Source organism: Rana temporaria, chromosome 7 (assembly GCF_905171775.1).
Source record: "Rana temporaria chromosome 7, aRanTem1.1, whole genome shotgun sequence".
In the NCBI taxonomy this organism is placed as follows: Eukaryota; Metazoa; Chordata; class Amphibia; order Anura; family Ranidae; genus Rana; species Rana temporaria.
This window is the reverse complement of record NC_053495.1, coordinates 179,771,984-179,785,252: the sequence shown is the minus strand read 5'-3', so window position 1 is coordinate 179,785,252 and position 13,269 is coordinate 179,771,984. Positions and strand designations below refer to the sequence as shown.

Genomic DNA, 13,269 nt, shown 5'->3' with positions numbered 1-13,269 from the left:
GGCGGAAGTGCCACCTACGCCAGTCGGATCTTAGGGAAATCTATGCGTAACTGATTCTATGAATCAGGCGCATAGATACGACGCCGCAACTCAGAGATACGACGGCGTATCTGGAGATCCGCCGTCGTATCTCCTACCTGAATCAGGCCCAAGGTCTGCAACAAAAGGCTGACAAAAGTCAGAAATTGGCAACAACTATTGAATGAAAAAGGAAGCAATTTTTTTTAAAGACCACAAGATGGTGGTAAAGCCATTGTTTTAAATATATATACTTCTCGCACACGATACGTGGTTTGCAGATATGAATAAAGTTAGAAATTTTTTAAGTAAAAAAAAATTTTTCAACATAATGGGAAAAGGGTGGTTTAGTGGTTTGCATTGCAACCTGCCAATGCTGGAGTACTGGCTTCAGACGTTTAACCACTTAAGACCCGGACCAATATGCAGGTAAAGGACCTGGCCCCTTTTTGCGATTCGGCACTGCGTCGCTTTAACTGACAATTGCACGGTCGTGCGACGTGGTTCCCAAACAAAATTGGCGTCCTTTTTTCCCCCACAAATAGAGCTTTCTTTTGGTGGTATTTGATCACCTCTGCGGTTTTTGTTTTTTGCGCTATAAACAAAAATAGAGCGACAATTAAAAAAAAAAATGCTATATTTTTTACTTTTTGCTATAATAAATATCCCCCACAAATACATTAAAAAACAATTTTTTTTCCCTCAGTTTAGGCCAATACGTATTCTTCTACATATTTTTGTTAAAACATTTTTATAGCGTTTACAAAATAGGGGATACCCTAGTTTTATGGCATTTTTATCAATATTTTTTTTACTATTAATGGTGGCGATCAGCGATTTTTTTTTCATGACTGCGACATTATGGCGGACACATCGGACACTTTTGACCCATTTTTGGGACCATTGTAAATTTCACAGCGAAAGGTGCTATAAAAATGCACTGATTACTGTGAAAATGACACTGGCAGTGAAAGGGTTAACCAGGAGGGGGCTCTGTAGGGGTTAAGTGTGTTCTAAGGGAGTGTGGGGGGGGGGGGCATGGCTGTGCGTGTGACGTCACTGATTGTCGTTCCCTAACACAGGGAACAGACGATCATTGACCGCCACACTAGGAAGAACAGGGAAGGTTTGGTTACACTCACCTCTCCCCGTTCTTCCTCTCTGCGATCCGATCGTGGGACACCGGCAGCGATTGAGTCTGCGGGTCCCGCGGGCGTGGTCACGGAGGACAGGACCGGGTCGCGAGCGCGCCGCAGGTGGGGCGCTCGCGACCCACGGCTGGGCATCTTAAAGGGGACGTACCTGTAAGTCCATGTGCCCAGCCGTGCCATTCTACCGACGTAAATAGTCGTGCAGCGGTCCTTAAGCGGTTAAAAGGCATGCTATTTTTATAATGTCAGGGATAAATGTTCTTTGTGGTGTTAGGAATAGATGCGTCTCTGTGCCATTCTATTCAAATGCATAAAATAGTCATACACTATACAGGTGAAACTCGAAAAATTTGAATATCATGCAAAAGTTAATTTATTTCACTAATGCAACTTAAAAGGTGAAACTAATATGTGAGAGAGACTCATTATATGCAAAGCAAGATAGTTCAAACTGTGATTTGTCATAATTGTGATGATTATGGCTTACAGCTCATGAAAAATCCAAATCCACAATCTCAGAAAATTCTTTGAATATTGTGAAAAGGTGCAAAATTCTAGGCTCAAAGTTCCCCACTCTAATCAGCTAATTAAGCCATAACACCTGCAAAGGGTTCCTGAGCCTTTAAATGGTCTCTCAGTCTGGTTCAGTAGGAATCACAATCATGGGAAAGACTACTGACCTGACAGTTGTGCAGAAAACCATCATTGACACCCCCCATAAGGAGGGAAAGCCTCAAAAGATAATTGCAAAAGAAGTTGGATGTTCCCAAAGTGCTGTATTAAAGCACAATAATAGAAAGTTATGTGGAAGTGAAACGTGTGGAAGAAAAAGTTGCACAAGCAGCAGGGATGAGCGCAGCCTGGAGAGGATTGTCAGGAAAAGGCCATTCAAAAGTGTTGGGGACTTTCACAAGGAGTGGACTGAGGCTATAGTCAGTGCATCAAGAGCACCACACACAGACGGATCCTGGACATGGGCTTCAAATGTCGTATTCCTCTTGTCAAGCCTCCTGAACACCAAATGTCAGAAGCGTCTTACCTGGGATAAAGAAAAACAGACCTAGTCTATTGCTCAGGGGTCCAATGTTCTCTTTTCTGATGAGAGCAAATGTTTCATCTCATTTGGAAACCAAGGAGCCGGAGTATGGAGGAAGAATGGAGAGGCACACACTGCAAGATGCTTGAAGTCCAGTGTGACGTTTTTCCACAGTCTGTGTTGATTTGGGGATCCATGTCATCTGCTGGTGTTGGTCCTCTGTGCTTCATTAAGTCCAGTGTCAACGTAGCCATCAACCAGGAGATTTTGGAGCCCTTCATGCTTCCTTCCACAGACGAGTTCTATGGGGATGATGACTTCATTTTCCAGCAGGACTTGGCACCTCCCCCACACTGCCAAAAGCACCAAAACCTGGTCACATGACCGTGGGATTACTGTGCTTGATTGGCCAGCAAACTCGCCTGACCTGAACCTCATAGAGAATCTATGGGGCATTGCCAAGAGAAAGATGAGGCACATGAGACCGAACAATGAAGGCCACTATTGAAGCATCCTGGTCTTCCATAACACCTCAACGGTGCCACAGGCTGATAACTTCCATGCCACGCCGCATTGAGGCAGTAATTGCTGCAAAAGGGGCCCAAACCAAGTACTGAGTACATATGCATGCTTCTACTTTTCAGAGGTCCGATATTGTTCTATGTACAATCCTTGTTTTATTGATTGCATGTAATATTCTAATTTTCTGAGATTGTGGATTTGGGGTTTTCATGAGCTGTAAGCCATAATCATCACAATTATGACAAATCACGGCTTGAACTATCTTGCTTTGCATGTAAGGGGCCAGATTCACAAAGAGATACGACGGTGTATCTACAGATACACCATCGTATCTCTGACGTAAACTGGTCCTATCTATGCGCCTGATTCATAGAATCAGTTACGCATAGATAGGGCTAGATCCGACAGTGTTACAATGTGTTACACTGTCGGATCTTTTTTTCAATTTAAAAATGGCGCCGGGGGCGTTCCCGCTGATTTACGAGAAATAATATGTAAATCAGCGAGATACGCAAATTCACGAACGTACGCGGACCCGTCGCAGTGTTCTTACGTCGTTTCCGTAGCGGTTTTCCGTCGTATACTTACCCCTTCTTTTATCAGGCGCAGCCAATGTTAAGTATAGCCGACGTTCCCGCGTCAAATTTAAATTTTTTAACGTCGTTTGCGTAAGTCGTTCTCGATTACGGACGGACGTCGTTTACGTAAGCGTCGCAACCACTGATGTCCTAGCGACGTCAGTGGGAGCAATGCACGCCGGGAAATTCCCCGGACGGCGCCTGCGCATTTAAATCGGCGCGGGAACGCGCCTGATTTAAATAGTACACTCCCCTAGCCACGGAATTTGAATTCCGCCGGGGGATTTAGGATCCACCGTCGCAAGTTTGGAGGTAAGTTGTTTGTGAATCAGCCACTTGCCTCCTAAACTTGCGGGAGCGGATCTTAATTCACGTAGAACGAGCGGATCTATAGATCCGCTGCGCTACGTGAATCTGGCCCTCTGAGTCTATCTCATATATTAGTTTCACATTTTAAGTTGCATTAGTGAAATAAATGAACTTTTCACCTGTATTACAAAAGCATGCTGCGTAATCGTATATAATGCATTCTGTGTAGTACAATAAACTATTCTAACATTTGACAGACATCAGGATTTCATTGTTTACATGGTGTGTTGATGTGCAAAGAATGGAGCACTTCCACCTAGCAGCAAATCCAGTTATTTAATTTGCAATATAAAACCAAATTAGTTGCTCTAGGAAAGTTCTGTGTTTTTCTTTGGTCCAGTTTTTGTATGGTACGTCATAGTGACATTTAGACTCGCTTATCATGCGAGATGCAGCCATCAGCTGTCACATGTGTATATTTATCTTAATCGTGTGCAGAGGGTTAGTGGGTGAATGGTCATTAAAATCTGCTGACTGTAATTATCGATAGATTAGCGTTTTCCTTGGGTTACTCTTTAACAAACTGAGGGGGTGCTGAAAGTATACTGTATCTGGCACATTATGAAAAATATGGAGCTAATTCATAAGTAATAGGTCAGCAAATACCGTATTTATCGGGGTATTGCACGCTCCGGCGTATAGCGCGCACCCCTAAAGTGGACCCGCATTCCTGTAAAAAAAAAACATTTTAGTACTTACAGTTTTGGTGTCTTGCGCGGCGTCCATCGGCGGCCTCGTCGGGTCCAGCGTCCGTCTGCGGCTTCGATGGTGTCCTCGTCGGGTCCGGCGTCCTTCTGTGGTGTCCTTCCCGCTCGATCCCCGCTTCCCGCGCTGAGTTTGAACCACTGCGCCGGCATATACCGAGCGCAGTACACTCGGGTATAGTCGGGCAGGCTCGGCTCCTCTCGCGGTCACGTCCTGTACGTCCAGGACGTGACCGCGTTACGCCGCCGCAAGTTTTTCAGGCAAGTGCTTTATTCACAAAGCACTTGCCTGTAAAGTTGCCACGGCGTAGCGTAAATCACCCGGCGGAATTCAAATTCGGCGGGTAGGGGGCGTGTATCATTTAAATGAAGCACGTCCCCGCGCCGAACGAACTGCACATGCGCCGTCCGTAAAATATCCCAGTGTGCATTGCTCCAAATGATGTCGCAAGGACGTCATTGGTTTTGACGTGAACGTAAATGACGTCCAGCCGTGGATCGCCGTAACTGCTAATTTGCATACCTAAGGCTGGTTTACGACGCAAACTCCACCCAGCGGCGGCTGAAGTATTGCATCCTAGGATCCGACGGTGTAATTCAATTACACCTGTCGGATCTTAGGGCTATCTATGCGGAACTGATTCTATGAATTAGTCGCATAGTTAGAACGGCCCTAAAACAGAGATACGCCGTTGTATCTCTTTTGTGAATCTGGCCCCTGATTCTTTTTTTCTGGGTAAGGGGCACGCAAGCCTACCTGGCTGTGCTGTCACTAGCTCCAGCACATGCCAATCAGCAGTTCTGACACAATGATTTATGGCTGGGACCCGTCAATTGTCAGGACTAATGACAGGAGAGAGCTTTGTGTATGAAAACAAAACAAAGCTCTCTTCTGACAGGGGCAATGTGCTGTTTTTTTTTCCCCCCTGCAAAGCAGCGAATAAAAACCGACACATCCCTTAGTAAAAGCACCACACAGTACACACAGTAAACATAGTTAGGCACACAGCCAGTGTCATTAGTACAGTGACAGTGTATATTATTAGCACTGATCACTGTAGTAGTGGCATTGGAGATGTCAATGGCAGTTAGCCAGTTCCCACAAAGCCTCAGTTAGTGTCAAGTTGCCCACCGTCCTGCTATAGGTCACTGATCACCACAATTACTAGTATAAAAAAAAAATCCAGTATATATACACACAATAGTTCGTAGATACTATGGGCCAGATTCACATAGGTTAGCGGATCTTTAGATCTGTCAGGCCATACTTGACATTACTATTCCACTAGGGCCTAGCTCTAACTTTACGTGGCCTATCTCTTACGTAAACGGTGTAAAAGTACTGCGTCGGCCGGGCGTACGTTCGTGAATCGGCGTATCTCCTCATTACATTTTCTACGCCGACCGCAATGGAAGCGCCACCTAGCGGCCATCCAAAATATTGCAATCTAAGATAGGACGGCGCAAGCCGTCCTATCTTAGATATGTTTAAGCGTATCTCTGTTTGAGCATACGCTTAAACACAAGTCGGCGTAGATTCTGAGTTAGGTCGGCTTATCTACTGATAAGCCGGCCTAACTCTTTCTGAATCTACCTATGTGTGTTTTTTTAAAAATTGTCTGTCTTTTTTTTGTTTATAGCGCAAAAAATTAAAACCCCAGTGGTGATCAAATACCACCAAAAGAAAGCTCTATTTGCGGGGAAAAAAATGATAAAAATATAATTTGGGTACAGTGTTGCATGACCGCACAATTGTCATTCAAAATGCGTCAGCGCTGAAAGCTGTAAATTGGTCTGGGCAGGAAGGGGGTTTAAGTGCCAAGTAAGGAAGTGGTTAAATCTTCCCTCTACCTACAGGGCCTTGTTTACCAAAATAAACTACCCTGCCTCCAAACTCTGGGTGCCTGAGTAATGGTATAGATTCAGCACTGCAGCACAGTTTTCCCACTGTCTATACTAGGAGCTACTGTATGTAGGAGTCATGAGCCAAAGTGAGAAACTCGGATCATAGTCAAACTGCCCTTTGATGGGAACCTCCCTGTTGCCACCAGTAGTTAATGGAAAACCCAGGGGATTCGCTAACCTTTCCAGTTACCCCAATGTGTGTCTGGTGGAAGGATTACAAACAAGTCATGTTACTCACAGACTGCAGGCCAGGGAAATACATGATAGATTCTCCAGCAGTCTGATTCTTTTCTGGGAAGAAAGTACATTGTTGTTCATACAGACCAGTATCGGGATCTAAGTTACAACTCTTGGCTAGACAAGAATCTTCCACATGCTTCGGAACTCTGTAGATACCACTAATATTGACTGAACACCTGCAATGAAAAACAAACAAAAGCACTCTTGGGCTATTTATTACTTCATTTATTGTGCATGTTTTTTTTCTTAACATTTGACTTCTAAGTGCAGATTTTCAAGAAGAAAGTATAAAAAATACACAAGTTACTGTCAAGCAAATCATAGAAGTCAAATGACATTACAGGGCAACATTTTGCTTTACCTTTCAAACGATTTTTAAAGGGGAGGTTCCCCCTAAAAAATACTTTTTCTTATTCCACTGGCCCCCCACATTACAATACAATTAAGGCTCTTATTATTTTTTCCATGCTGTACATACCTTATTACAGCATATTCACCCGTGGCATCCGGGTTGTGAGTCCCGCGGGAGTGGGCGTTCCTCACATGTGTTTGATTGACGTTTTGCCCAAAAACGAGCTCCCCCCGTCGCGTAAGCTGCGTCACGATTGGCGAAAGGAGCCGAACGGCGATGCGCATGCGCAGTATAGCGCCAACTCGCCGTTCGGCTCCTTTCGCCAACCGTGACGCGGCTTACACGACGGGGGGAGCTCGTTTTTGGGCAAAACGTCAATCACACACATGTTAGGAACGCCCACTCCCGCGGGACTCGCAACCCGGATGCCACGGGTGAATATGCTGTACAAAGGTATGTACAGCATCAAAAAAAAAATAAGAGCCTTAATCGTATTGTAATGTGGGGGGCCAGTGGAATAAGAAAAAGTAGTTTTTAGGGTGAACCACCCCTTTAAGTAATTAAAGCGGGGTTCATGGCATACATTTTTATTTTATTTTTTGCAATCTTAATTACATTATTATGAATATTCATTAAAACAGGGCTCGACAAATCCTGGTCGCCAGGTTGCCATGGCGACTAGAAATAGGGTCCTGGCGACTTGGCTTGGAAGGGGGGCAAAAAAAATATACAGTATATATTTTTTTGTGAGCTGGCGCCATCTGGTGGTGGCCGTTGGTATTACAAGTTAAGCATTACAAGTTAAACAGGAATTCTAATGTAATTTTTCCCTATTTTCACTGCCATCTTCTTCCCTCTAATTAGAACCCCCAAACATTATATATATTTTTTATCCTAACACCCTAGAGAATAAAATGGCGATCGTTGCAATACTTTCTGTCACGCCGTATTTGCGCAGCGGTCTTACAAGCGCACTTTTTTGGGGAAAAAATTACACTTTTTTAATTAAAAAATAAGACACAGTAAAGTTATCCCCATTTTTTTTAATATTATGAAAGATAATGTTACGCCGAGTAATTGATACCCAACATGTCACGCTTCAAAATTACGTCCGCTCGTGGAATGGCGACAAACTTTTACCCTTTAAAATCTCCATAGGCGACGTTTAAAAAACTCTACAGGTTGCATGTTTTGAGTTACAGAGGAGGGCTAGAATTATTGCTCTCGCTCTACCAATCGCGGCGATACCTCACATGTGTGGTTTGAACACCGTTTACATATGCGGGCGCTGCTCACGTATGTGTTCGCTTCTGCGCGCAAGCTCGTCGGGACGGGGAACGTTTTCTGGCTCCTAACTTTTATAGCTGGCTCCTAGATTCCAAGCAAATTTGTCAACCCTGCATTAAAACATATTAATAAAGCACGATCGGTACATAAACAGTTGCAAAAACTTACCTGATATCATCTCAGGAATCTTGTGGCCGTTTCCATCATAGCTGTGGGCATTATGAAGCCCAGTTCATGTTTCTTCCTGGATTTTCCTGAGAGAGGTGCATGCTGGGATTTTTAGGCACAGTAATGCCCCGTAATCTGCCTAGTTCCTAGTCCAAGATGTAGGAACTTGGACTTGATGGTAGACCCCATCGCCTCCTGGGAAATAATAACACTCATTTCCAGGAGGCAATGGGTCTTAGAACAGGAAGTTCTACCACCTTGAACTAGGCAGATTATAAAATCTGCCTAGTAACAGCCATATAGAAGTGAGTAAAAAAATAATTTAAGGGCCAGATTCTCTTAGAATCCGCGGCGGCGTAGCCGCCGCAAATTACTGAGCAAGGCCGTATTCTCCAAGCACTTGCTCCGTAATTTGCGGCGGCGTAGTGTAAATGGCCCGGCGTAAAGGCCGCGTAATTCAAAGGGGGCGGCTTGTATTTAATTAAAGCGCGCCCCCCGCGCCGATCGAACTGCGCATGCGCCGGGCGGAAAAATAGCCCAGTGCGCATGCTCCAGCTCACGATGGAAAAACGTCAATGACACCCGACGTGAGCGTCATTGACGTAAAGTCGTATTTGCTGGCGACTTAGGAAAACGACGTTAAACGACGGAAAAAGACGACGCTGACCCGACGCCATACTTAACATTGCATAAGACGGACCTTCGTAAACTTACCCCTCATATGGCAGGGGTAAGTTTACGGAAACGTTGTAAATTCACTGCATCGTCCACGCGTACATGCGTGAATCTCGCGTAACTAGCTAATTTGCATAGACGACGGGGAAAACGACGAGGCGACACCTAGCGGCGGGAAAAAAAATTGCATTTAAGATCTGACAGCGTAAGAGCCTTACGCCTGTCAGATCTAAGGGATATCTATGCGTAACTGATTCTAAGAATCAGTCGCATAGATACGACGGCCCAGATTAGGACTTACGACGGCGCAAATGGCGTTGCGCCGTCGTAAGCCCTTTGAGAATCTGGGCCTAAGAATTTGTATTTATTTTTTTACATTGAAGGCAAAGCTGTTCATAAAAAGTTTGTTTTTAGGGTGAAACTCCGCTTTAATATCCACATAGAAATGACTGTACCTTACCCTATCATACTGTATGCTTACCTACAGGTACAGACAATGGAAGTTTACTTCCACTTAAAAAAAACACACTACAACTGGATTGCATGATCTGTACCATACGATCTGGTGCAGGCAAACGCACAATTGTAGTGCATTTTGAACGTGGCGCACACACAGAATGTGGGTTTCCAAAACTTTCTTGTTTGAAGATCTTGTCAACCTGCTAGCCCTCTAATGTGATCAAACAACAGGCATTTCTAGTATATTAGAAATGACCGAACGTCTCTTTAAAAGCCTGTTCGCAGGAAAACACGGCACAGGAAACACATTTTAATTGGCTGTTTTCTGCACCGTGTTCAAAATGCACTGTAGTTGTGTTGTGCAGCAGGTGTCAATGTTAAGTTAAAGCGGAGTTCCGCCCACAGATTTAAAAAAAAAAAAAAAGGCATCTCATCATAATGCATTATTAACAGATATTGGGGTATATCCACGTACAGCGGCGCATTATTGCCCCGGCGTAGCGTATCTAAGATACACTACGCCGCCGTAACTTACCTTTTTTTTCCGAATCCTCAAAGAATTCGCACCGTAAGTTACGGCGGCATAGTGTATCTTTGGCTGCTTAATGGCGCGGCATTCAAATCTCTGTGATGGGGGCGTGTTTTATGTAAATACGTCGTGACCCGACGTAAACAACGTTTTTTTTCAACTGCGCATGCGCCGTCCGTGGGAGTTTTCCAGTGTGCATGCTCGAAATTAACCGGGAACAAGCCAATGCTCACGACGGTGACGTCATTCTACGCAAATCCCTATTCGCGAACGACTTACGCAAACGACGTAACAATTTCAAATTTCTACGCGGGAACGACGACCATACTTAACATTGAGTACGCCTCATAACAGCAGCTTTAACTATACGCCGGAAAAAGCCAAACGCAAACGACGTAAAAAAAATGCGCCGGACGTACGTTCGTGGATCGCCGTAACTAGCTAATTTGCATACTAGACGCTGAATTAGATGGAAACGCCACCTAGCGGCCGCCGAAAAATTGCATCTTAGATCCGACGGCGTACTAAGACGTACGCCTGTCGGATCGACCCGAGATGCCGTCGTATCTTGTTTTGCGGATACAAAACAAAGATACGACGCGGGAAATTTAAAATTATGCCTGCGTATCAATAGATACGCCGGCGTAATTCTTTTGTGGATCTGCCCATAAAGTATATATATGTTTGCTTGTGGCTAATGCCGCGTACACACCATCACTTTATGTGATGAAAAAAAAAAGACATTTTCTGTGAAGTAAAAAATGACGTTTTTGAAACTTCAATTTTCAAAGACGAAGTTGCCTACACACCATCGTTTTTTCACAATGTTCTAGCAAAGCGAGGTTACGTTCTCACCACTTTTTCCATTGAAGCTTGCTTCATAAGTAGCTTCTGGGCATGCGCGGGTGAAAAAACGTTGTTTTAAACGACGTTTTTTACTACACACGGTCAATTTCTGTGAAGTAAAAGTTGACGTTTTGAAGCATGCTTCAATTTTTTTGGGTAGTTTTTTAGAAGACATAAAACAACGTTTTCCCCCACACACGGTCAATTAAAGTGACGTTTTTAAAAACGTCATTTTTTTTTCATCACATAAAGTGATGGTGTGTACGGGGCATTAGACTTCTATCCTTTTTTTTTTATACTTACAAATTAGAAAATCCTCTTCTGGCCGTTGCCTTGATGATTATGGCACGTGAAGCCCAATCGCATCCTCTTCCTGGATTAGCGATGGAGAGGTGCATGCTGGGAAACCAGCATGCACCCCTTGATTACATGCATGCACGATGCACCGGGGGCCATAGCGCCAAATTTTTTAGCAAGTTGCCATAACAATGGGCATCAAAGGAGGAAAGTCCCGCCCCGTTGTTATGGCAACATAGATAGATTCGCTTTAAATCGCATAATTTCCTGTCGGGAAAAACTTGATTTTTCACATCGTCCTGCCCACTGACTCCTAGGAAATGATGTCTCACATTTCCCAGGAGCACAGGTGAGGGAGGAAGTGATGCGGAGCACCGCAGAGCCGGAAGTGCCAGACTAGGAGCCACCACCTAGCAACAGGGCACTTCAGGTAAGTAAAAAAAAATCTCGAAATTTGATCAAGGACTGGGAAAATTAAAAAAAAAAACACTTTCTCCCTCCTACTTAATTATCTAATTTTACACATCAGGTAGCCCGGCTGAAAGTTTGATTCATCATGTACCGTATATTTCTGAACGGTAAAGGAAAAGCAAATTTCTTGTGTATTTGGATACATTTGTATAATCCTTTCCTTACATTTGTAGGAAAATAGATGAAAACATACCGTGTTGCTCTACTTGAAGTTTGGTGAAATGTAGAAAGGCCGGTCAGTGCTGTACTCCTCAAAGAATCCCAACGAAGGTGAGCCCATTCTCGGACAAATGACTTTCCTACAATTCAGAAATTACTGTCAAGAGGGTTTAATATTCATTCAATGCAGAGTTTTTTTTAAAAGGTATTTCAACTTTTATTTTAAAAAATCTGATTATTTTTAGTTATTTTCAGAATTTAGGGCCAGATTCACATAGAACTGCGGCGGCGTAACGTAACGTAGATACGTTACACCGCCGCAAGTTTTCATCGCAAGTGCCTGATTCACCAAGCACTTGCATGAGCCATTTAAATTAGGCGCGCTCCCGCGCCGAACCTACTGCGCATGCTCCGGTTTGAAATTCCCGTCGTGCTTTGCGCGAAGTGGCGTCATTTTTTCGAACGGCGACGTGCGTAGCATACTTTCGTATTCCCGGACGTCTTTACGCAAGAAAACATTTTTTTAAATTCGACGCAGGAACTACGGCCATACTTTACACAGCACATACATGGGCTGTGTAAAGTTAGGGCAGGTAAAACGACGACTAAAATTGCGACGGGAAACTAGACTAGCGATGACGTACCGAATGCAAAAAACCATTGTGGATCGCCGTAAAACCTCATTTGCATACCCGATGCTGGAATATGACGCGAACTCCACCCATCGGCGGCCGCGGTATTGCATCCTAAGATCCGACAGTGTAAAACAATTACACCTGTCGGATCTTATGGCTATCTATGCGTAACTGATTCTATGAATCAGTCGCATAGATACTCTGAGAGATACGACGGCGTATCTGAGATACTCCGTCGTATCTGCTTTGTGAATCTGGCCCTATGTGTTCGGAAAAATATTTAGCTCAACGTGTTGCTAGATGTTTCCAAAAACTGTCAAAGAATATTAACATGACTTCCTTCTTTGGGGCCATAATTCACACAACTGGTATACCTAATCGCCCCCTCCCTCAGAAATGTAACTTCCTGCTCCTGTGATTGGCCCACTGCTATTCCCAGCAGTTCTTATCTAGTTACCACACTGGGACTAATCATATCACTATAGGAAGACACTGCCTTCTCCCTAAACTGCCTGATGTGTCAAGCTGTAGAAATCCAGGGCAGCCATCAGGAATTATGGGGCCCCTTACACAGCTTCAGGCATGGGCCCCCTGAAATTGAAAAGCGGGGCGGGGGGGGGGGGGGCTTTACAAAAAAAAGAAGAAATAAAGAAAAATATATATAAAGAACGGGGGTAGCCATCCGGGGCCCTGGGGTCCTCTGGGCCCTTTAATAATAATAAAAAATTAATATATATATATATATATACAAATTATTATTATTTTTTTTATAAAAAAAAAATACAAAAAAGGGGGGTTGCCATCCGGGACCTCTAGGTCCTTTAATAATAATAATAATAATAATAATAATAATAATAATAATAATAAT

The 13,269-nt window shown here is 43.9% G+C and overlaps 1 pseudogene; it reads right to left on the bottom strand.

Annotated features, from left to right (window-relative positions):
• Nucleotides 1-13,269, bottom strand: part of LOC120946238 — a 52,742-nt pseudogene that overhangs the window by 30,595 nt on the left and 8,878 nt on the right.